This window comes from Chenopodium album, chromosome 23, assembly GCF_948465745.1.
Source record: "Chenopodium album chromosome 23, dcCheAlbu1.1, whole genome shotgun sequence".
NCBI lineage: Eukaryota > Viridiplantae > Streptophyta > Magnoliopsida > Caryophyllales > Amaranthaceae > Chenopodium > Chenopodium album.
In genome coordinates, this window is record NC_137856.1 from 19,590,313 (window position 1) to 19,613,371 (window position 23,059).

The following is a 23,059-nucleotide window of genomic DNA, read 5'->3' on the forward strand; positions in this document are numbered from 1 at the left end:
TGTATGTCCCCATGATTGATGGTATGAATAATAGTATTTGTCCACCCTTTTTAGTTACTCAAATGGTCTCGGTTCGAGAGGTTGAATTTTACCATTCTCGGAGAGCATTTTGAACATATTAGCGTATGACGTCCCAATTGGAGTATAACATTTGTTATTTTTCTGGGGAATGTCAATTACTCGGAGAGAAAAGGGTTTCTTCTCCTTGGGCGGAGGTCTACTCTTAAGTAACTCATTTTTCTCTCTTAAAGCCTCATAAGTTTGGAACAACAACTTGTACATTTCTGACAATATTAGTGTTAACACATAGACGTCTTGCTTAGTTGCAGGTTCTTGGTCATGAGATTCAAGAGCATCTTCGAAGATTTCTTCTTCAATAGTCTCGATAGGCTCTATGAGACTAGATGGGTCCACTTGATTTTCTTCGTCAGAAATAGCCAAGGAATCCGACAGCGGTGCGGTGTTGATGCATGGCTTCTTGCTTGCAGGGGGCAATGGAAGCTTGTTACTATCGATCAAGTCTTGAATGGATTCCTTTAGCCTCCATCAATTTTCCGTAGGATGGCCCCTGCCTTGGTGATATTTACAATGTGCATTTGGGTTCCAGCTAGCCGTTCTCCTTTCAACAGGTGGGTCTCCAAATGGTCCAATGGGAGTTATAAGACCTTTTGCGTGTAAGCGGTCAAATGCGGTGTCATAACTCATACTAATAGTATAATTCTTCCTAAATGGTTTATTTTGTCCTTGATTGTTATTCATTGCTAGGACTTCATTTAGATTAAAGATGCTAACATTGTTTGAGTGGGTGGATTTAGATGAAGAAGGATTGTCGTTCTTCTTATTCTTCCAGCCACTATTAGAATTATTGTTAGCAGCTTTTTGCTTAGCGAGGTCATCTTCAATATTAATACCAATATCATAGACGGCCTTAAAGGTGTGTAGATTGCTTTGGTACCTAAGATGCTTAGAATATTTTTCTTGGAGGTTCTTAATGAACATCCTGACAGATTCTTTCTCATTAGGTACTTCAACCATTTTTGCAGTGGTTTCCCTCCATTTATTAAAGAAGGAAGTGAAACCTTCATTTTCTTTTTGCTTCAGAATTTCAAGCTCTCTATGATCAGTTTCAATTTGGATATTGCATTTATACCTTTCAATAAAAGCACTTACAATAGACTCCCAACTAGAGGTATTTTCTTTGTCTAGTGAAAAGTACCACTATTGACATACAGCTTCTAAAGATAAAGAAAATACAGAATGAAATGCTTTCTTATTTATCCCCTTAATATTCATTATAGTTTCAAATGCTCTTAAATGAAAATAAGGGTTATCCATAGCCTTAAATTTAGGGATGTCATTGGGATTGAACTTCTGCGGGAGAAGGTCCTTATCCACCGAGACCCCTTGTGAGCTAATCCCTTCGAATCTAAAGTCGTTGGACAGCTTGCCCAAGCTTTCCTGGATTAGGTCCATTTGTTTCTGTCTTGCAGGGTCACTTATTTGCAGAGATAAGTTTTGCAATGTCTCAGCCAAGTTGGCTACCTGTCCCTTGACCTCATTAAGTTCTTCTTGACTAGCCATTGCCTTCTTAGCTTTCCTTTTCCTACTAACCGGTTTATCAAAAAGTAAGATTTGCACAAAGGTGTTGTCCTTGATCAAACGCCCTTCCTTTCTTGTCCACGCGCTGTAAGTTAAACCATATTTGTTTTAATACTCGACTCTAATTGACTTGACTTTATAGTTTAAAATTAAAAGGAAAAGGCAAAAATAGGGTATATATTTTAAGGGAAAATTTAATGAAGTTTTAAAATTGGAGGATTAATATCCGACTTACCCCCCTAAAAAAAATGACGGAAAAACACGCATGCAAGACTCTCTAGACATGGTCATAATGTGACAAAAATGTTATGTGTGTGCTTTATGAATGTGTGTGAGTGACATGCTTTGACTCTTAGTGTATGACCATTGGACTTTTAAGTGCCTAGACTCAATTAAGGACTTGAACGTGGTTTGAACCATTAATAAATTGATAAACTGATTATTAGACTGTTAATTAGACTGTCGCTAAAACAACAGGACTGTCGCCACCGTTTAAAGCCTGTCGCCAGACGACAGAATTGTCGCCAGGCGACAGACATTACACTGCAGCGCCACAGTCCAAATTTCTGTGCCATTGCTGGAACATCAATCTGGACAGTTTCCAGTAATTTTACTCTAAGTGGACATGCCTAAAGTCGTACTAAGTCAAATTGATTAATTTATTAGCCTTTAATTAATTCAAAATTAATTAATTAGACAAAGTCCTTTTAGTCATTAGTCAATTTATTTAGTCTTAATCACAAGTCAAACAAACGGTTAACACGTGTATAATATGCACAAACAAGGATGCACAAGTAGTTCACATAGTCACAATATGATGCAATGAGTTTGCAACCTAACCATGGCTCTAGTTCTCTAAAGTTCAAGGATATGGGTTAAGTCAAAAGGGTCCATGATGAGTGACATTTATGGCACTCATTTGATCCCTTTTTGGATGAATTCTATTTCATTTTATCTCTCTTTTCTTTAGTTTTCCTTAGATTTATTCTTGTTTTCTTCATTTTATGCTTTTTGTAGTTAGTTTCTCTATTTTATGCATTTTCTAGTTTACTTGTTATTTTTCTCTTTTACTTGCTTTTTATCATTTGTTTGTAGGTGGTAATTGATTGTCCAAGAATTCCCAAGCTTCCTCTCTATGATTTTTCATTGTTTTCATGCCTAAAGATTGTGCAAGAAGCTTCAAGTCAAAGGTGGATCCAAGGGGCATGCTTCAAGGCTTTGTATATGCCTTTCTCATGGCCTATACTCTTCGAGAAATTCAAGAAAGTTTCTGCCTACTTTGTCCTCCATCATCATCATCTAGGATGTGTGCACCGCTTGAGCTAGGACGAAGAGAAGAAGGGCGAAAGACCCAGCCAGGTGCGGGCGCACCTAGGTAGTGTGCGGCCGCACATTGGTCGGGTGCGGCCGCACACCTGGTGCGTGCGGGCGCACCGACGTGGGTCTATTTTTGGGCGTCAATATCGACCTCCTCTTTGTATATATAGTTATTTCTTTCTATTTTTAGGGAGAAGCTTTTAGATTGGATTTGATAGTTAGTTTTTGATAGAATTTTAGAGAGAGAAACTCAAGGATTGAAGAGAGAGAAACTCATGGTTTTTGGTGATTGCTCAAGAACTCTTCATTGTAATTGATCTTTAGATCAAAGTTTTGTAAGGATTTTCTTCTTGATTTCAATACAAGTTTGATTCTAGTTGATTTCATTTGTTTTCCATGTTATTGTTGATTGATTGAAGTTTGTTTGATGATTGATTGAAGTTTTATTGATTTTTGATTGATTGTTGATTTGATCTTTGGTTTCAATTATGTTGATGATGAAATTGATGATTAGTGTAGTTTTGATCTTGATTTCCATGGCTAGTGAGTAGTTTTCTAGCTAGGGAAATGGTGAAGCATGTTTGAGTGATGGATTAGAGTAATTTGGGGATAATTGATGGAGTTGATGATATGATTAAATTTTGTTGATAATTCATGTGCATGTGTGTGATTGATTGAAGTTTGGCCATCTTTGATTATTGCACTAGATTGCATTGTGAGCTTGCTATGACACGGACCATTGATTAGTAACTTGCAATTTCACGATTGAGGTGCTTTGTGACGTTCCCTAGGTAGTGTTTAGCGTAGTTGACGCTAGTTAGACCTCTAGGTGAACTATCTTGGTATGCTCTTTTGGATACATGATTGATCTTCCTTCATATCACTTGACTTAGTCGGTTTGACCTCCCAAATTACCATTTTCCATTACAATTACATGTGGATCCATTGCCCTAGTGTCTTTTAGATTGATTTCATACAAGTTCTTGCATCATCTAGCTCTAGCTCTAGTTTCCTTCATAAACCCCCTTTAGTTGACTTCGAAATAGCTTGACTTAGGCATTGTGCATTCGACCTCCTTTCCCTTGGGTTCGACCTTGACTTACCACTACACTTAATAGGGGTTTGTTGAGTTACAAATTTTGTTTGATTGGGTGGGGTGGTAGGCCAACGACCTACCGTTCTTCATCCCATCAAAATGGCGCCGTTGCCGGGGAATGGTGCTTTGAGTGCATGTTGTTGCTGAGTGTATTTCATTTCATTTGCAAAATACAAAAAGATTTTACACTTTAGGCTACACTTGTAGCCGTGCTACTTATATTTTCTTTGAGTTTTGTATGCATAGGTCCTGAGATCGTTCAATTGTTCCCTTTGATCCGGAGATTGAAAGAACTCTCTCAAGGAGGAGAGTAGCAAACAAGACATTGGATTATAGTTCCTCAAGCGAAGAAGAGATTGAACAAGAGCAAGTCATGAGAGAACAACCAAGAGTTGCCTTGAAAGAATTGGGAGTGCCCGGTGCATATAGGTTCGAGAGCGGCATAGCTCCACCTACGACACCGGCAAACGATTTTGAAATTAGGCCGGCAATGATCGCCCTAATTGAGAGGAGACAATATAGTGGGGCAAAGAACGAGAGCCCATTGAACCATCTTAAGGAGTTTGAAAAATATTGCAACACGATCAAGGTTAATGGAGTGTCTCAAGAATTTATCCGCCTTAAGTTCTTCCCTTTCTCCCTCATAGGAAGGTCTTTAGATTGGCTAGACAAAGAGGTGAAGCCCAATTCATTGAGAACGTGGGATGATGTCACTAAAGCTTTCTTGTCCCATTTCTATCCTCAAAAGAAAACGGCGGAGGCAAGGGCTTTAATTCAAGGGTTCAAACAAAAGCCGAATGAGAGTCTTTATGAAGCATGGGAGAGATTCAAGGAGTACCAAAGAGAATGTCCTCACCACGGAATTCCAACATATCAATTGATCCAAATCTTCTATGGTGGTTTGAGTCCTCAAGGCAAGGCATGTCTTGATGGAGGGGTCGGTGGTCCAATCATGAACAAAACCGAAGAAGAAGTTGTGGACATAATAGAGGATGTGGTGACTTACTATAGAGATTGGCAAGATGGGGAAAAAGATTCTTCAAGCAAGCAATCTTCGTTGTATTCGGTGGACCATCTCAATGCCATCAACAATCTTTCCTCTCAAATGACAAACTTGGGAAAGGAGATGACGGCGATCAAGGCCAAGTTGGAGAGTGTTTCTTCCTCTTCTCAAGCTTCAAATCTTCCCTCCCAAATTAAGGGGAGAGGTACTTCTTCTAACTCTCAAACTCCTTCTACTTCACATAATATGCCTATGGGATGTTTGTTTTGTGACGTATGTGGATCATATGACCATGATTCTAGCAATTGCAACAATGAATGTGTTGATGAGTTTGACAACAATGAGTGTGAGCATGTTAATTTTGTGTCAAACAACAATGTCCAAAGGTTTGATAATCAAAGAGGCCAATGGAATAGGAATTACCAAAACCAAGGCAATTTTGACAACTATAATCATGGTGGTGGTTATAGGAACCAAGGGAATCAAGGTTCTCGTGGTAACCATAACCAAGGTTATAGTGGCCAAAATCAAAGCCAAAATTATGGTAATCAAAACCAAGGCTATGGAAATCAAAACCAAGGTTATGGAAATCATAACCAAGGTAATGGTAACCATAATCAAGGTGGTGGTAACCATAATCAAGGTTATGGTCAAAATCAAAATAGGGGTAATTGGAATAATCAAGGAAGGGGAAATTTTCAAAACAATGCTCAAAGAGGTCCCCCACCCGGATTTGTTCCAAAGACTCGAGGTGAAAATTCCTATTCACAACCTTCTTCTCCTAGGACTACTTTGGAGGAATTGATTGATAATCAAACCAAGATCATTAACACCTATATGGCGGTTAGTGATAAGAAATTCAATGAGATGATAACTCACAATAAGATGCTTGAGACTCAAATAACCCAATTAGCAAGCACTATTAAGGATTATGCTAGTCCTTCATCTTTGCCTTCCCAAGGTGTTGAACCAAAGAAACCCGTGTACTCTATTGCCACTAGTGGTGGAAATGACTTTAATGAGGGAGTTTCTTGTTCAAAAGAAGGAAGAGATGAGAGTGGTGCTATGGAGAATGAAGTGGAGAGGGTCGAGTCTAAGGAAATTTATTGTGAGGTTGAGGAAAAAGAAGAAAATGTTGTTGAAGAGATGAGTGAGGTAGAGAGATTTCCCGATCTACCATACCCCCAAAAATACTTGAGATTCAAAATGGATGAGCAATTTGGGAAGTTCCTTGAAGTTCTTAAGGAAGTCCATGATTCAACACCCTCTACCGAGCCAATTCCCGATATGCCTAAGTACTCCAAGTTTCTTAAGGAGATACTAGAGGAGAAGGAAAATTTTGATGAGGGTAGTTCGGTGGAAGGAGGGAAGTGTTTTAGTGCTCTTGTCCATGGTGAGCTTCCGGAGAAAATGGAAGATCCGGGGAATTTTTCAAGCCCTTGTCAAATCAAGAAGATGGTTTTTGAGAATGCTTTGTGTGATCTAGGGGCTAGTGTGAGTATTATGCCCTTTTCGGTTTTCAAGAGGCTTGATCTAGGTGAGCATCAACCATCCAATATAACACTTCAATTGGCCGATCGCTCTATTAAGCTTCCTAAGGGAAGAATTGATGATGTCCCTTTAAAGATTGGAGAGTTTGTCTTTCCCGTGGATTTTGTTGTTTTGGAGATTGAGGAGGATGAGCATATTCAAATCATTCTAGGGAGGCCTTTCTTAGCCACCTCGGGAGCCTTAATAGATGTAAAGGGAGGCCAAATCACTTTGAGATGTGGAAAATTAGAAGAGAGTTTTAAGTTGAAGCCAATGTATGAGTCCTTATCTCGTGTGCAAGATATAGCATGTGCTAGTCTTTCTCGTTCCATTGATGATGTGTGCATGGTTGATTCTTCTACTAACGATGTTTTTGAGATTGTTGATGATGTTTGTGCAAGTCTTGATGATGTTAGTGAAGAAGAATTTGTAATTCAAAAGCCAAGGGATGAGAAAGAAATTGAGATTCCAAATTGGTTCAAGCTTAATTCTCAAGATGAAGAGAAAGCTTCTATAGTTAAGGATGTTGAAGTCAAGCCGAAGAAAAGGCCCGTGACTCGAAGAAATCAAGAAAAAGAAAGAAATTGAAAAGAATTTTATGAAGATTTCATTAAGCAACGATGAGAAGTTGCTCAAAATTGAAGAAGATTTTGCTCCATCAACTACCTTGAAGAAGGTGGTGTTCTTTGACCCTCCATGATTTGGAGGAAGGGTCGAGCTTAGGACCTTAAGCAAGAGCTTCCCGGGAGGCAACCCGGAGTTTCTAACTTTTCCTTTTAATTTTTGAATTTTCTTATTTTTGTTTCTTTTATTACTTTGTCTTTCCTTTCACTTTTCTACTTGATTGGATTTTTAGGATGACTTTTGCGGGATTGGAATTCTACAAGTATGCATGGTGAATGGAAGGTGTTCGTGGCACAAATCACATTTTGTTCGATTCTAATCGAAATTTGAGGTAAAAAGGGTAAGAATTTTTAGAGAGGTAAGATAGGAAATTCATGTTTTGAAAGTTGGAGGAAATTGATACTTAGTGAATTTTTGTGGTGAGCACATGAATTTTCAACTTTGAGGGCTTTGAAAATGATTTTAGCTACTGCCTATGTTGCTCCTCATCACCATAATGATTCATGTGCGCACCAAAATAGGCAGTAAGTATCAAATTGATGAGAAAAAGGAAGAAATGGGCACGCACAGGGGTGTGCGGGCGCACAGCCTGCGTGTGCGGGTGCACACCAGAGTTGTGCGGCCGCACATGGCTGGACGGCCATTTATCCTTCTTCCTCCTCTTTCCTCCCTTCATTTCATCACTTCCCCTTATCTTCCTCACGCACAACCCTCCTCCGAAACCCTCTTGTGCGCACCTCTTCCTCCCTTATTCACCATCAAAAATCCTTCAAATCCTCACTAAAATCACTCCATTTTCACTCAAAATCACTCACAAACCTTCCTACACTCAAAATTCCTCACAAATTGACCCAAATTTCACTCACTCTCTCTCCTACTCTTGGTGGCCGAAAATTGGGGTTTTCTTTGTGGGTCGAAATTGCTTGCTCAAAGTTGGTTAATCTTGCTTCTTTTATTGTATAATCACTAATCCTTGCTTTAATTTTTCCATTTATATCATAATTTTGCATAGATTGAAAATTTGTATGAGCATGAATAGTGTAGTATTGATTTTGTGATTTTTGATGCTTGATCTTAATATTGGTTGTGATTTGGTGATGTTTATTGATTGATTTTGCATAACATTGTATTGTTTGTTGATTTTGTAGTGATTCTCATCATTTTTGGTTGATATCTTGTGAGTTGGATTTTTGGAATATGGGTAGTATGTTGTGATTGTGGTATTGGTCTTGTGGTTGTTCTTGAATTGTTGAAAGGAGTTTTTCTTGGATTATTGGTGTTGTTGATTGGTTTGGAATTGGTTTTGATTGAAAGGAAGTGTGAATTTGGAGTTTGGTGATTTTGGTAGTAAGTGGTGAATTTGGGTGTGGTGTTCTTGGTTCATTGGTTTTGCTTCTTGTTCGTTGTTGGTGATCTTTCTTAGCCTCTCAAACATGTCTAAATATTTCAAGAAACTCACCAAGAAAAGAAAAACCGATGTTAGCATCGATGAACCACCTCACCCAAGTACCTCCTCTAGGCCGAGTACATCTTCTAGGCCAAGTACTTCCAACCCCTCTTCCTCTCAAACACGACCTCCAACCTCTCTACCCAAAAAGAAAAACTTCACCGAAAAACAAAAGACCTTCTACCAAAATTTGAAGGAAGAAAGAACCCTCAAACAAACCCGCCACTATTTCCTACCCGACATGGTGAAATTGGGGATAGATGATGATGTGCGGTCGTTGCTCTTAAACCTCGGGTTGGATTCTTTCATCACCGATGCCTATCGCACCTACAAGGAGCCTACATTGGAGTTTTTGGCTACCTTGGAGCTTGTACCCGTAGGAGGGGTATATCGGGTGCGATTCCAATTGTTCAACCACATCTTCGACCAATCCTTGGAAGATTTCAACGCCGCTTTGGACTTTGATCCCCACGGGGATATTTTGAACGTTGAACCTTATATCTTCCCGGAGTATGATCACAACTCATGGTGGGAAGACATCTCGGGTGGTAATGCGTTTATCACCAACAGGGCTAAGATCTGATCGGTGTACCAACCTTGTCTTAGGGTTGTACACCGTCTTTTGGGCTAAGTTGTGTTCCCTAAACAAGAGTTGGGGAAATTGAGCAAGTTGGAGCTCAAGGTCTTGTGGTTGTCTACCCGCCCGGAGTATGTGGGCCGGTTGAACTTGGGGTATATCTTTGCCCAATATTGTGTGGACCTTCGTGGCCGGAGTACGGGAGAGATCCCATGCGGGGGCATGGTGACTAGGCTCTTGACTCACCTTCGCCTTGATGCTTATCTCCCATTTTGTAAGGAGATTGGGGATAGCACCTCCCTCTACCTTGATATGCAACAATTGGGTCAAATCCAATTCATCTCCAAGGGCTATAGCGAAGGGAGATATGAGTGGCTTAGGGGCAATGAGCATTGGTGCTACTTGCCTAACCCCGGCTTGACTTCTTTGGCCCGGATCGCCAACAATGTGTGGCATGTCCCCAAGTCCTTTCGGCGTCCTAACTTCGACTCCGATGAGGATGAGGAAGAAGATGATGAAGAAGAACAACAACATCAACAACAACAACAACAACAACAACAATTTCCACAACAACAAGCTCCTCAAGAACAAGAACAAGGGCAACATGCTTATGCCAATGCCGATTTGAGGGCTCTTAGTGAGCAATTGAGTGGATTGAAAATCCACGTGGATGGCATGTATGATCAAGACTTTGGGGCAATCTATGAACAACTAAGAGGTATTCAAGAGATGCAACAAGGTATGTTTGCTCAACAACAACAAATTTATGAGGCGGAAGTTAACCGTGGGAACATTACTCCCCCGGTTAACTATCCGTACTTCCCGCCCCAACAAGGTCCTCTACCTTCGTATGGGCATCCTTATTGGTCGGGGCCTTCCAACCCCGACACCGAGCGTCACTACTATCCGGATGAGCACGGTAACTATGATTACAAGGCTCCGGGTGGTAGTGACTATAGGGGTGATCCTAACTACCCCCATGTCCATCCCAACCACCCCTTCGAACTCACTTTGCCCGATAACTTCACCCCTCTTGCTTCTTGGCAACAAGATCTTTTCAAGGGGCATTATGGGTGGCCCGAGGGGTACACCGGAGGATGGGAGCCGTACCCTGATCCCTTCGATGACCCCGAGCGCAACAAGGACCCCGATGGGGCCAGGCCGAGTGGGAGTGGTGGTGGTGATGGTAGTAGTTATTAGTTCCCTTTAGCTTTTCATGCTTTTTGCCTCCATCCCTTATATTTTTTATGCATGTTTTGTTTTGCTTGGGTTGTTGAGATGTATTTTTATCTAGCTTGGGGGAACTAATAATTTGCTCGGTGACCAATTTTGTTGTTGTGTACATACCTTAGTTGTTTGCATGCTTATTTTTATTCCTCTTGTTTGATTTCCTCATTTTCTAGATCTCTAGGCTACCTTCCTTGTAGCTAGCTTGTTTGCCCTATTTGCTTGGATGCTTGTTGTTTGTGATGATGCTTTGCTTGAAATGTTGTTGTTGTTGATCCCTAATATCCAAATCCCCTTAATCCAAAACCCTTTGATCCAAATCCCTTGAATCCAAATCTTGTAGTTTAGTGTAGTTCTTTAGTTAGTTTAGACTTTCTTGCTTTCTTAGTTTCATTTCTTTTATTCTTTCTATTCTTTGATTAGTTTAGCTTTTATTTCCTTTTGTTGTATATACTTTTTGCTTGGATTAGTTTCATTATATTTCTTGTTTTCTTTTCTTTGTTTTGAAGTTACTAACCATTTTCTTTGTTCATAGTTTCTTTTATTTCTTTTTCTCACTTGGTTCCTTGAAGAGCTTTGGATATGGAATGCTACAAGGTGGTTTCTAATTCCTTCGTTTATTTTTGCTAAGCTTGGAAGCCCGGTGAGACCTTTCTTATTTTCTCTTTATTTTCCTTGGTTGCATAGAATAGGATTAGTTTAGGAGAAGTTGAATGGTTCGAGGATGGATGCTTGTTAACACGTAATGTGTTTGGGATCGATGACATTGATGTCGATCGATCACTTGTTTGTGGATTGGGAATTTTATGTGTTTAACTTGCTTTCTAGTCCATTGCATGCTATTTCTCCTATATTTCCTTTTCTATGTCTCCATTTTCTTTTCTTTTACTTTCTTTTATTTTACTTTTTCTTTTACTTTCCTTTATTTTTCTTTTCATTTTTGATGTGATTTTGAGGCATTATTTTTCAGCTTTCTTATGAAATGAACTTTGTACTTTGGACTTGTCTTTTGCATGATTTTCTTCCTAGGTTGTAAAGGTATGCACGGTTTGAGACTATATTCGGTTGACTCTAGGATAGGTGTATGCTAGGGTAGTTGGTTTGAACTAGGAGGATCATGAAGCCGGATTCTACTTGTTTGTGGCATGTTGGTAGTTGCTCCCTATAGTCAATTTGACACCACTAGTGAGTTTTTGCCACAACCTTGTGAGGTTACTTGTTTTTCTAGCCTTCAACATTCCTTGTATGAGCGGCGTGGATCCTTGACTATGCAAACCTAATCTAATAAAGCTTGATGTATGATTCTCAAACCCAAGACCGAACTATCTAGGAAGGACAAAGGCACATTTTTCGGGGTGGTATTTTCTTTTTTGTTATATTTTGTTATTTTCTTTATTTTTGGGTTTACATTTGCCTTCTTGCAACCATTTGAGCCTTATCCCTTCTCTTCAAGCCACATCTTTAGTTATTTGACCTTTTTTTCATTTTGATGTATTCTTTTCTCCTTCTAAGCATTGAGGATAATGCTTCATTTTAGCTTGGGGGAGAAGCGTGTACGCTTTTTGTATATATTTTTTTTTAGTATAGCTTCAAGTAAGCTTGGGGGTGTTGTTTTTATTTGGTAATTTCTTGATTGTGGTGTTAAGGATTGATCACCCTTTGCTTCACTTTTATTAGGAAAATCACCAAATTTTTAAATTTTAGCCTACCTTCACCCTTTATGCCTTACGTTACAACCTTGGGGAAAGACCTTTCGACCTAGATAGTTGAGTCACTATTCGGGGGAGGGCATCATGGGTCATTGCGTAAGGAAAGGGGATGCATAGTCAAGATTGTCGAGTAGCCTAAAAATAATTCTTTTTCCGGTTCCTTCGAGGAATCATTGGGACACTCACTAAGGGGAGATTTGAGACTAGTGGGGAGAACGCGGTAAGATTGTTTGGGATGAACGTGGATTGTGATGACTAGTTCCTATGCCTAGCATACCCTATGTTTCGATCAACCTTAGATATCTTGAAAAGTGCATACCTTAACTACTTGAGAAAGATTGTCATTCATTTGCATTATTGTTTTTATGTTAGTTCATTTCGCAAAGGTTTGTTTTCATTTTACTTTCCTTTCTTTTTATGGTTTGCCTCATTGATGTTTGGTGGAGAGTTATGGGTCAAACTCTTAGGATACCCTTACGAGACCTCACTCGTCCTCATAGGCGACTTTGGGGTTTAAAGGGCTTGTTGTAGCTAAAAGCAACCGTGATTCCTACGACAGTGAGTTTTAGTTTATATTCTTATCTTGAGTCTTTCTTTTTCAATAAAATTTTCATCCTTTATCTTTCTTGCTTTGTTTTGCTCGAGGACGAGCAAAAGTTTAGCTTGGGGGAATTTGATGAGTGACATTTATGGCACTCATTTGATCCCTTTTTGGATGAATTCTATTTCATTTTATCTCTCTTTTCTTTAGTTTTCCTTAGATTTATTCTTGTTTTCTTCATTTTATGCTTTTTGTAGTTAGTTTCTCTATTTTATGCATTTTCTAGTTTACTTGTTAGTTTTCTCTTTTACTTGCTTTTTATCATTTGTTTGTAGATGGTAATTGATTGTCCAAGAATTCCCAAGCTTCCTCTCTATGATTTTTCATTGTTTTCATGCCTAAAGATTGTGCAAGAAGCTTCAAGTCAAAGGTGGATCCAAGGGGCATGCTTCAAGGCTTTGTATATGCCTTTCTCATGGCCTATACTCTTCGAGAAATTCAAGAAATTTTCTACCTACTTTGTCCTCCATCATCATCATCTAGGATGTGTGCACCGCTTGAGCTAGGACGAAGAGAAGAAGGGGGAAAGACCCAGCCAGGTGTGGGCGCACCTAGGTAGTGTGCGGCCGCACATTGGTCGGGTGCGGCCGCACACCTGGTGCGTGCGGGCGCACCAATCTGGGTGTGTTTCCCGTGCGCGCCACTCTCTCTCCTCCATGCGCCCGCACCGACGTGGGTCTATTTTTGGGCGTCAATACCGACCTCCTCTTTGTATATATAGTTATTTCTTTCTATTTTTAGGGAGAAGCTTTTAGATTGGATTTGATAGTTAGTTTTTGATAGAATTTTAGAGAGAGAAACTCAAGGATTGAAGAGAGAGAAACTCATGGTTTTTGGTGATTGCTCAAGAACTCTTCATTGTAATTGATCTTTAGATCAAAGTTTTGTAAGGATTTTCTTCTTGATTTCAATACAAGTTTGATTCTAGTTGATTTCATTTGTTTTCCATGTTATTGTTGATTGATTGAAGTTTGTTTGATGATTGATTGAAGTTTTATTGATTTTTGATTGATTGTTGATTTGATCTTTGGTTTCAATTATGTTGATGATGAAATTGATGATTAGTGTAGTTTTGATCTTGATTTCCATGGCTAGTGAGTAGTTTTCTAGCTAGGGAAATGGTGAAGCATGTTTGAGTGATGGATTAGAGTAATTTGGGGATAATTGATGGAGTTGATGATATGATTAAATTTTGTTGATAATTCATGTGCATGTGTGTGATTGATTGAAGTTTGGCCATCTTTGATTATTGCACTAGATTGCATTGTGAGCTTGCTATGACACGGACCATTGATTAGTAACTTGCAATTTCACGATTGAGGTGCTTTGTGACGTTCCCTAGGTAGTGTTTAGCGTAGTTGACGCTAGTTAGACCTCTAGGTGAACTATCTTGGTATGCTCTTTTGGATACATGATTGATCTTCCTTCATATCACTTGACTTAGTCGGTTTGACCTCCCAAATTACCATTTTCCATTACAATTACATGTGGATCCATTGCCCTAGTGTCTTTTAGATTGATTTCATACAAGTTCTTGCATCATCTAGCTCTAGCTCTAGTTTCCTTCATAAACCCCCTTTAGTTGACTTCGAAATAGCTTGACTTAGGCATTGTGCATTCGACCTCCATTCCCTTGGGTTCGACCTTGACTTACCACTACACTTAATAGGGGTTTGTTGAGTTACAAATTTTGTTTGATTGGGTGGGGTGGTAGCCCAACGACCTACCGTTCTTCATCCCATCAGTCCATGGTTATGAATCCGTATGCATTACACACAAGCCTACCGTGAGGGTTAGTGCGAATAAACGGGACCCCGCGAATTCGTGATGAAATCGAACTCGACTCCATCGTTTGGTGGATTCACAAACTTTGCACGTACCCGTTGTTGCACATATAGTGGATATTCAATTGGGCAGGTGAAGTAGGAACCCCCAGAGGGTTATGTCCATATGTAAAACACATATGGGCTCAAAAAAGTGAGAAAAGGACTCAATCAATAAGTAAAATCGAGCCAACAATGCTAGAAATGGTCAAAGCAAAAAGGCTGACCCCTGGCTCGGTACTGGAAGAACTTGGCGCCAGACTACAGGGACTGTCGCCGCAAAAAAGCCTCTGTCGCCAGGCGACAGAAACTTTTTACGGGCGACAAGCCCTGTTTTCTAGACGCTAGTTCCTACATGCCTTGGCAAGTTTCTGTGTTCTTAGAATTTTCCAGATTTCGCATCGTTTTTTCGATTCTAGTCATGAATGATATTTCTCAAATTTCCTACGTGTAAAAATCCTATGTATTGACTCATTGGTCTCTCCAATGAGAACCTTTTAATGCATATGACAATAATGTTAATCAAATCACGCACATGAAATACTTAGAATTTTTCGAGTCTCATCCGCTCATTCTAAATAATTGCCAAAATAAATTTCAGGAATATAAATAGAAATCCTCCCCAGCGGAGTCGCCAAAAACTGTAGGGAATATTTCAAGCATTATGATCTCAAACTTGAACCCCACTGTGATCATACACTAAAGTATGGTGGCGTTCCAAAGGGAAGAAAAAGAGATCAAAAGAGTCGCCAACAAGTTTTAGGAACTTGTAAACCCAAAAGACAATCCAAAAGGACCATCAACTCCATAAGGTCTTGAATCAAATAGGGTTCGGGGATGAGGGTACGAATCCAATCTACAAAAGAAAGGACCCGCCCTATAAAATAGGCCTCTACTTTCTTCTGCTCGTATTCATGCGCGCTTTTCGAATAACATACAAACATTATATTAATCCTACCCTGTTTATCTATGTTGGTTGAATATTAATGCAAAAACAAGACTATTACTGGCGATCACTTGAGTTAAAATCACATTAGCCTAAACCAAATTATTAATTATTTTATTAAGCGTGATTTCAAGTACAAATTCCCTTTAAACAAGCATAAAAGGCGTGATCAAGCAATAACAACAAAATATAATCAAGCAACATAAGGATAAATCAATAATAATAATAACGATGATAATAACATGATAAGGCATAATAAAGCTTAATAACAATAGCAAGATCCTAGGCATGATACTAACAAGATTAATAACAAATCCTAGCATGTCACTAAGCAATAAAGATCAAAGCTTTAAACCTAACATGGCACTAACATGCTAACATGATATTAGAAATAAGTAAAGGCACCCTAAACATGATACTAGAAAGCATAAAATAACATCCTAACATGATACTAGGAACTAAATACATCCTAACATGATACTAGGAATCATAAAACAATAATAGGCATGCTTTCTACATTGTTAATAAAATAGGGAGTAACCTAATCTACTTACTTTGAAGCCTCATACCTCTTTCTAATAACAAAATACACAAGTTAGTAAACTTCAATGAAAATAATAAAGAATAATTAATGAACTAAATCGAAATCAAATTAAATAAAGTTTTGACTAGTTTTGGACCAAACCCTCAGAAATTATCAAACCTTGCACGTCTAGGGCGAAGGCAACTTCGAACTTGGCTAAGAGACTCTAAGTCTTGTGAATGCGGAATATTGCATTTGTAAAAAGGTTGGTTTAGAAAGAGAGGGAGAAAGAATTAAGCTATATTGCTTAGAGAGAGAATAAAGAGAATTGATAGTAAGAATTGATGAATGAAAAATAAAGATTCGGGACCCTATTTATAAGGAAATAGTCCGGAAAATTACAGAATTTGATAAGGAATAAAACTACACGCTGTCGCCAGGAATTGACTCTGTCGCGACGCGACAGGTTCTATCGCGAGGCGACAGCCTTGTCGTTTGGCGACAACATGTATTAGCGCGTTTTTTCCATGCGAAATCCGATCTTTAATCAACTTGATCTACGGAATCCGTACAAAAGATAAAATACGTGTTTTTAAGATAATAATAATAATAAAATAATGTTTTATTCCAAATAAAAGTCTATTTTAAAATAAATCATTATTAAATCTAATAATATTAGAATTAAAAAGAACCTTCTATAAACTTCTAGAGAATTATAATTAATCCTAATAATTTTAGGAATAATAATTAACATTGGGCCCTCCTCTAGATCATTGGGCCGTATGTAAATAATTAACCGGGCCCAGTTTAGTATTTTGGCCATAACTTCCTCAATATTCATCGGAATTGGGCTTATAATATATCGTTGGAAAGGTCTTTTCGAGCCCCATCCAACTACACTATTATTGGACCTTAATTACGGACCAAACTAAACTGGTTTGGCTATTTTGAAATAAATAGAGTTATTTTTCAAAAACAGAGAGAATAGAATTTCAAAACTAAACCGCAACACTTGACTTTCAACCACTTTCACCTCATTCGATTATGGTTCGACGTGAAAGGTATTCATCACTGGGTTTGGTTTTGGGGAGACACAAATGGGTGTCTTCACCTTGCCATATCTCTCTTTGAATACAACAAAGCTAAGCACACGATTAGCAATGACAAGTAGGATTAAAAAAAAGCAAAATAATAAAAAGAAAGAAATAAAATGACTCTAACAATAGCAAAAAATAAATGCTAAACAAGCCGCTTCCCCGGCAACGGCGCCAAAATTTGATAGGGCTAAGATAGGTCGTTGGTCTACTAACCCTAATCAAATTAATTATTTATAATCCTAAACTACCCTAATACAAGTATAGGGGTAAGTAAAGGGTCGAACCCAAAAGGAAGCTCACTCGTCCAACATCAATATCACTAATGCAAAAGTCAAAAGGGGAATATTTTGTTGGTTTTTTTTTTATAAAAAGCACTAAAATTACGAATAAGCAAAGATAAAGATGAATAGAATCAAGAGAGAACAACGCTAGGGATACGGGGGTGTCAAACATGATTCGAAAGAGGGGAATAATGATAGTTATCATGACGAATATGCCAAAGAACACAAGATCCTACCTAAACAATTCATTCTCATGCAATAGTCTAGGCAAATCAATGAAAGAGGTCTATGCTAATTAGGATCATTCTCATGCATCCTATCAGACACAAGCAAAATCAAGAGAATAAAGAAGCAAAATTCATAAAACTCCATTTTAACAACTCATTCTCATGCAATCATTAAAATAGAGGTGATCTTAATAATCTAGTTCAGATCATTTTCATGCATTTAGACTAGAGGGCAATCAAATAAAGTGCGACAATAATCTCAAGCCATCAAAAATCATATCTTTCATCAATTTTAGGCATATATTCAATCCAACCATCATCATTCATCCAATATTCAACATATATTTTCAACCCCCTTCCCCTAGATAAGAAATTAGCCTAAATAAGGGGGGTTAAGCATATTAGCAAAACTAAAAGTAAACTCAAGAAACACAAAACCAAACATGATTAAGAACAATGAAAATAACAATAATAACTAGATAAACTAAAAGGATTAATGAAAATAAGCAACAATAAAGCAAATAAATAAAGCTAAAAGAAGGGATTAGAGATTACTAAAGATGAACTTGATTAAAGATGATAACATGATTAAAGATGAAAACTTGAAAGTATTGCTTGATTGAAATGAACTTGACCAAAATTGAAAACAATAAAGAAAATTGAGCAATAAACTACTTTCTCTCCCTAAAATTATCTATTATAACCCTAAGAGAGAGAATCTCTCCTAAACTAACTAAGAAAATAGCATAATGGATCCCTTTTAATTACCCCAAAAAATGGGTATTTATACTAAGCTATAAAAAGAAACTAAATAAGTAAAGAAAAATAAAAAATAGAAAATAGAAAATGAGAAAGGAAAAATAAAAGAAATAAAGTAAAAGGAAAAGGAAATGAAAAGAAAAAGAAAATAAAAGAAAAACAAATCAGTCCACCCAAAACCAAAGTCAGAACCCCCTATCATTCCCCTTCTTCTTCGAATTGAAGCTGCTCTAAAAATGGGGAAAATGATCCCAAGCTTCACATCCCATCAAACAATATTAGCAACAATTACCCTTCAATCAGCACTGCTCATTATCATCAAAAATCGACATCAGTAAATCATCACCATTTCATCTTCATAAGTAATCACGTAAGAAGGACGTGATTGAACCCACATTTGCGCGCCCGCGAAGACATCGCGCAGAGGTCGCACAATAGCTACTGCCTCAACTCTGATTTTGGACTCCAATTGCGTTCGCCTTCTGACAGGCCTGCGTGGCCGCGAAGCTCCAATCAAATTGGACCTTAATTGAGGTTCGATTGTTTGCAAATGGTGAAGAGGGGAGGCCGGAATTCGCTGCGGTTTTTGTGTTGTTGGGGTGAGATACGTGGCTGATGGTGGAGATTGATGGTGGTTTCGGTGGCTATTGGAGGTGGTGTGAGTTGGTGTTGGTGAGTTTGGGGGCTGCTAATTGCGGCTACAGGGGAAGGTGAGAGATGGTGTGGTTGCATGGGCTGGCGTTTCAGGGGCGGTTAATGGCGGTGAGAAGTGGTGGTTTGGTGGTGATTGTTGTTGCCTGATTGGATGGGAAAGAGGAGCAGGGGAGCTGTTGTTGTTGCAGATTGCTGTTGTTGCGAATTTTTTGGTGGTGTGGTGAAGGTTGTAGCTGCTGTTTTGTGTGGTGAAGGGGGCAGCAGTGGTGGAGTGCGTGAGGGAGTGAAGCAGGGGAATTGCGGGGCTGCTGTTGTTGCGGTTCGTGTTTGCTGGCGTTGTGGCTGGTGGTGTGTGGAGTGAGATGCGTGGCTGGGATTGGTGGTGGATGGTGAAGGTGTTGTTGGTGAAAACAGGGAGCAGCAGCAGAGGTTGTGTGCTGGTGTTGTGTTGTGGTGTAGGGTAAGGTGAGGTGTGGTGATGGTTAAGGTGGCAGCAGCTTTGGAACATTTGACTCAAATTTTCTGCCTCGAACCTTGGACGTCCGAACACGAATAAACCTTTGAAACCCGGAACACCAAACTCATCCTACAACAAAAACACGAGGGTATTACCAAGAGATAAAATAAAATAAAATAAAGTAAGATAATTAAAGTAATATAAAATAAAATAAAATGCTAAAACTAAAGAAACAATAAAATAAAATGAAATAAAATAAAATATAATATAATAAAATAAAACAAACTAGAAACTAAAAGAAAACAAATAAAACGAGAGAAGCGGGAAATTATTAACTAAAACTACAAAAATAAACTAAAAACTAATAAAAATGCAAAAATACTCAAAATAAAGATAAAAGACGAGAATAATAAAATAATAGAAATAAAGGATAAAAGGGTGAAATTATTGAAAAAAAAGCCGGAATACGCCTCAATAAACACCCTAAAAGTGACATAAAAGTCACTTATCAGTACACAAGGCGGGGCTTATGCCTTTAAGATCATCAATAGTGTACCCCAAAGCACCTTGGTGCTTTCTCAAGACACCACATAAAGCTTAAGCTTAGCTCTCACTCAAGGATGCACTTACAATGACGAGATAAGTAGAATTAGGGCCTAAGAATTCATACCTAAGGTGTGATGGTAGAAGTTTGAGCTCAGCCATGGGAACACCTTTACCTTCTTTGGTTGAGGCCACATGCAAAGCATCTTGACTTGATATCCCCATACAAATTTGATCATCACTCCCTTTATTGCTTCCATCAAGCAAGTCCTCATACAATTGCACTTCCTTGTTTGGGATACCTATCTTTTCCTTGTTCAACAAAACACAGTCAAGAGGATCATTAGATGTGAGCAAGTGCTCATGAATGGATTGTACAATGTTATCAAGAACTTCAACTCTCATGCAATTCTCAAAAGAAGAAGAGGGGTATTTCATACCTTCATTCAAATCAAATTCAACTACTTCCTCTCCAATCTTAAGAGATATCTTAGCACTTTTCACATCAATCATAGCCCCCGATGTAGCAAGAAATGGTCTACCTAAGATGATAGGGATAGTAGCATCTTCATCCATATCCAACACAACAAAATCAACCGGAATGATAAATTTCCCAACCCTCAAAGGAACACCTTCTACCTTCCCCTTTGGAATCTTAATTGATCTATCGGCTAATTGCAAAGTAATCTTGGAAGGTAAAAGTTCTCCTAGACCTAATCTTTGATAGACCAAATATGGCATAAGGCTAACACTAGCTCCTAAGTCACATAGGGCATTATCAATTTGAGTCTTATTAATGGCACAAGGGATGGAGAAATTTCCGGGATCCTTCAACTTAGGAGGCATCTTATTCATGATTATTGCACTACAATGCTCGGGTAGGCTAATTGTTTCCATCATGTCACATGTCCTTTTTCCACTCAAAATCTCTTTGAGGAACTTAGCATAGTTTGGCATTTTTTCTACAACATCGGTGAAAGGAAGAGTTAGATGAAGTTGCTTAGCATCTCTAAAAATTTCCCAAATTGCTCATCCAATCTGTGTCTATTATACCTTTGGGGATAAGGAAGTTTGGGTTTGTAAAGTTCTTTCTCTTTCTCTTTCTCTTTCTCTCTCACTCTCTCTACTTGTTCCTCATCAACTTTCTCACTCAAAGGACACTCATCTCCCTCAATTTCAATAGGACTCTTGCTAGTGCTTTCTCTAGCATCACTCTTTTTAGGCACTCCACCCTCAAGGACCCTACCACTTCTAGTAACAATAACATCCATAGATTTCTTAGGATCTAAGCTAGGTGAAGTCAAAGAAGAGGAATCCACATATTCCTTAAAAACATTAGCTAATTGAGAAATTTTATCACCTAAATCTTTATTATAAGTCAACATGTGATTAAACTTCTCATCATTCAAAGCCATGTAAGTTTCTAGCATCTTGGATTGTTTCTCAATTATTCCTTCCAAGAAATTCCTAGAAGAAAATGGTTGATCATAGGAATCATCACTTAAGCCTTGAGCATTTGGAACTAAACCAATTGGGGAACCTCTTTGAAAGTTAGCTTGAAAATATCCCCTACTTTGATTATTCCAATTACCCCTAGCTTGATTTTGGCCAGTTTGTTGACTATGGTTACCATAACCTTGGTTATGATCCCCATGTCCTTGGCCATGACCTTGACCATTATAACCATGGTTATTGTAGTTACCATGAATCCCTTGGACTCCATGATTTCTACAACCTCCACTTTGGTTATAATTATCATAGTTCACATGATTATGATAATTCCTATTTCCAACATTTCGTTGAACATCAATTCTAGATTCACATTCATGATCATTAACATAATTCACATGCTCTACTTCAATTCCATCACATTCATCACAAGGAACATTGGGGCACATAGAAGCATCATGATCATTCATTCCACATAAATCACAAGGCCAACATTCTCTAACCATGCAACAAGAAGAAGGATTAGAGTTAGGGTAAGAAAGTGTACCTCTCCCCTTAATTTGGGAGGGAAGAATCGGAGCTTGCGAAAGTGGTTTCTCAAGCTTTGCTTTGAGTGATACAACCTCTTTCCCTAAATCCGCAATCAAAGTAGTCAAATCATTAAAGGCGTTAAGTTGTTCAATTGAGCAACCTTTGCTAGTTTGCTCTTTCTCCACTTCTTGCCAATTCATATAATGTCGCACCACTTCATCTATTGCATCCACCACTACTTCTTCCGTTTTGTTCATTATTGGGCCTCCGGCTCCAGCATCTAAGTTTGCTCTTCCATGAGAACTCAACCTACCGTAGAAGATTTGTATAATTTGATAAGTAGGAATCCCATGGTGTGGACACTCTCTTTGATACTCCTTATATCTCTCCCATGCTTCATAGAGACTCTCACTAGGCCCTTGCTTGAAATTTTGGATCAAAGTTCTTGATTTCGCCGTCTTCTTTTGTAGGAAAAAGCGAAATAAGAAAGCCTTTGTAACCTCATCCCATGTTCTTAAGGACCTTGATTTGACCTCGTTGTCCAACCACTCTAGAGCTCTTCCAATAAGAGAGAAAGGGAACAACTTTAGTCTTATGTACTCTTGAGCAACTCCGGTTACCACAATAGTATTACAAATTACTTCCTCTCAACCAAAGTAATCATGGCCGGTTTAATTTCAAAATCGTGATCCGGAACCATCAATGGAACAATTCCACTCTCATACTTGTAAGCTCCCGGAGTACCTAATTCCTTCAATGTTAACCTTTAAGCTTCTCCCATGTTCACTTGCACACATAATTCTCAAACAAAAATTATTAGTAGCATAGCTACAAATGTAGCCTAAAAGAAAATCTTTTTGTATTTTTCACTAAGATGGAATAGACTCAACAACAATACACAATCAAGACACCATTCCCCGGCAACGGCGCCATTTTGATCGATGGCGAAACGGTAGGTCGTTGGACTACCTTCCCCAACCGGTCAAAAAAAATTTATACACTCAACTAACCCCTATACAAGTATAGTAGCAAGTCAAGG

At 38.6% G+C, this 23,059-nt stretch overlaps 2 non-coding genes across 2 annotated transcripts; one reads left to right on the forward strand and one right to left on the reverse strand.

The window, feature by feature from the left end:
• Positions 1-4,770: 4,770 nt before the first annotated feature.
• Positions 4,771-4,876, reverse strand: LOC145609907 (small nucleolar RNA R71). Its single transcript, XR_014106175.1, has one exon. It is a non-coding gene; the product is annotated as a small nucleolar RNA R71 (small nucleolar RNA).
• A 17,489-nt stretch (positions 4,877-22,365) lies between these two features.
• LOC145609797 (small nucleolar RNA R71) lies at positions 22,366-22,471 on the forward strand. The gene has a single exon (XR_014106088.1). It is a non-coding gene; the product is annotated as a small nucleolar RNA R71 (small nucleolar RNA).
• Positions 22,472-23,059: the final 588 nt, after the last annotated feature.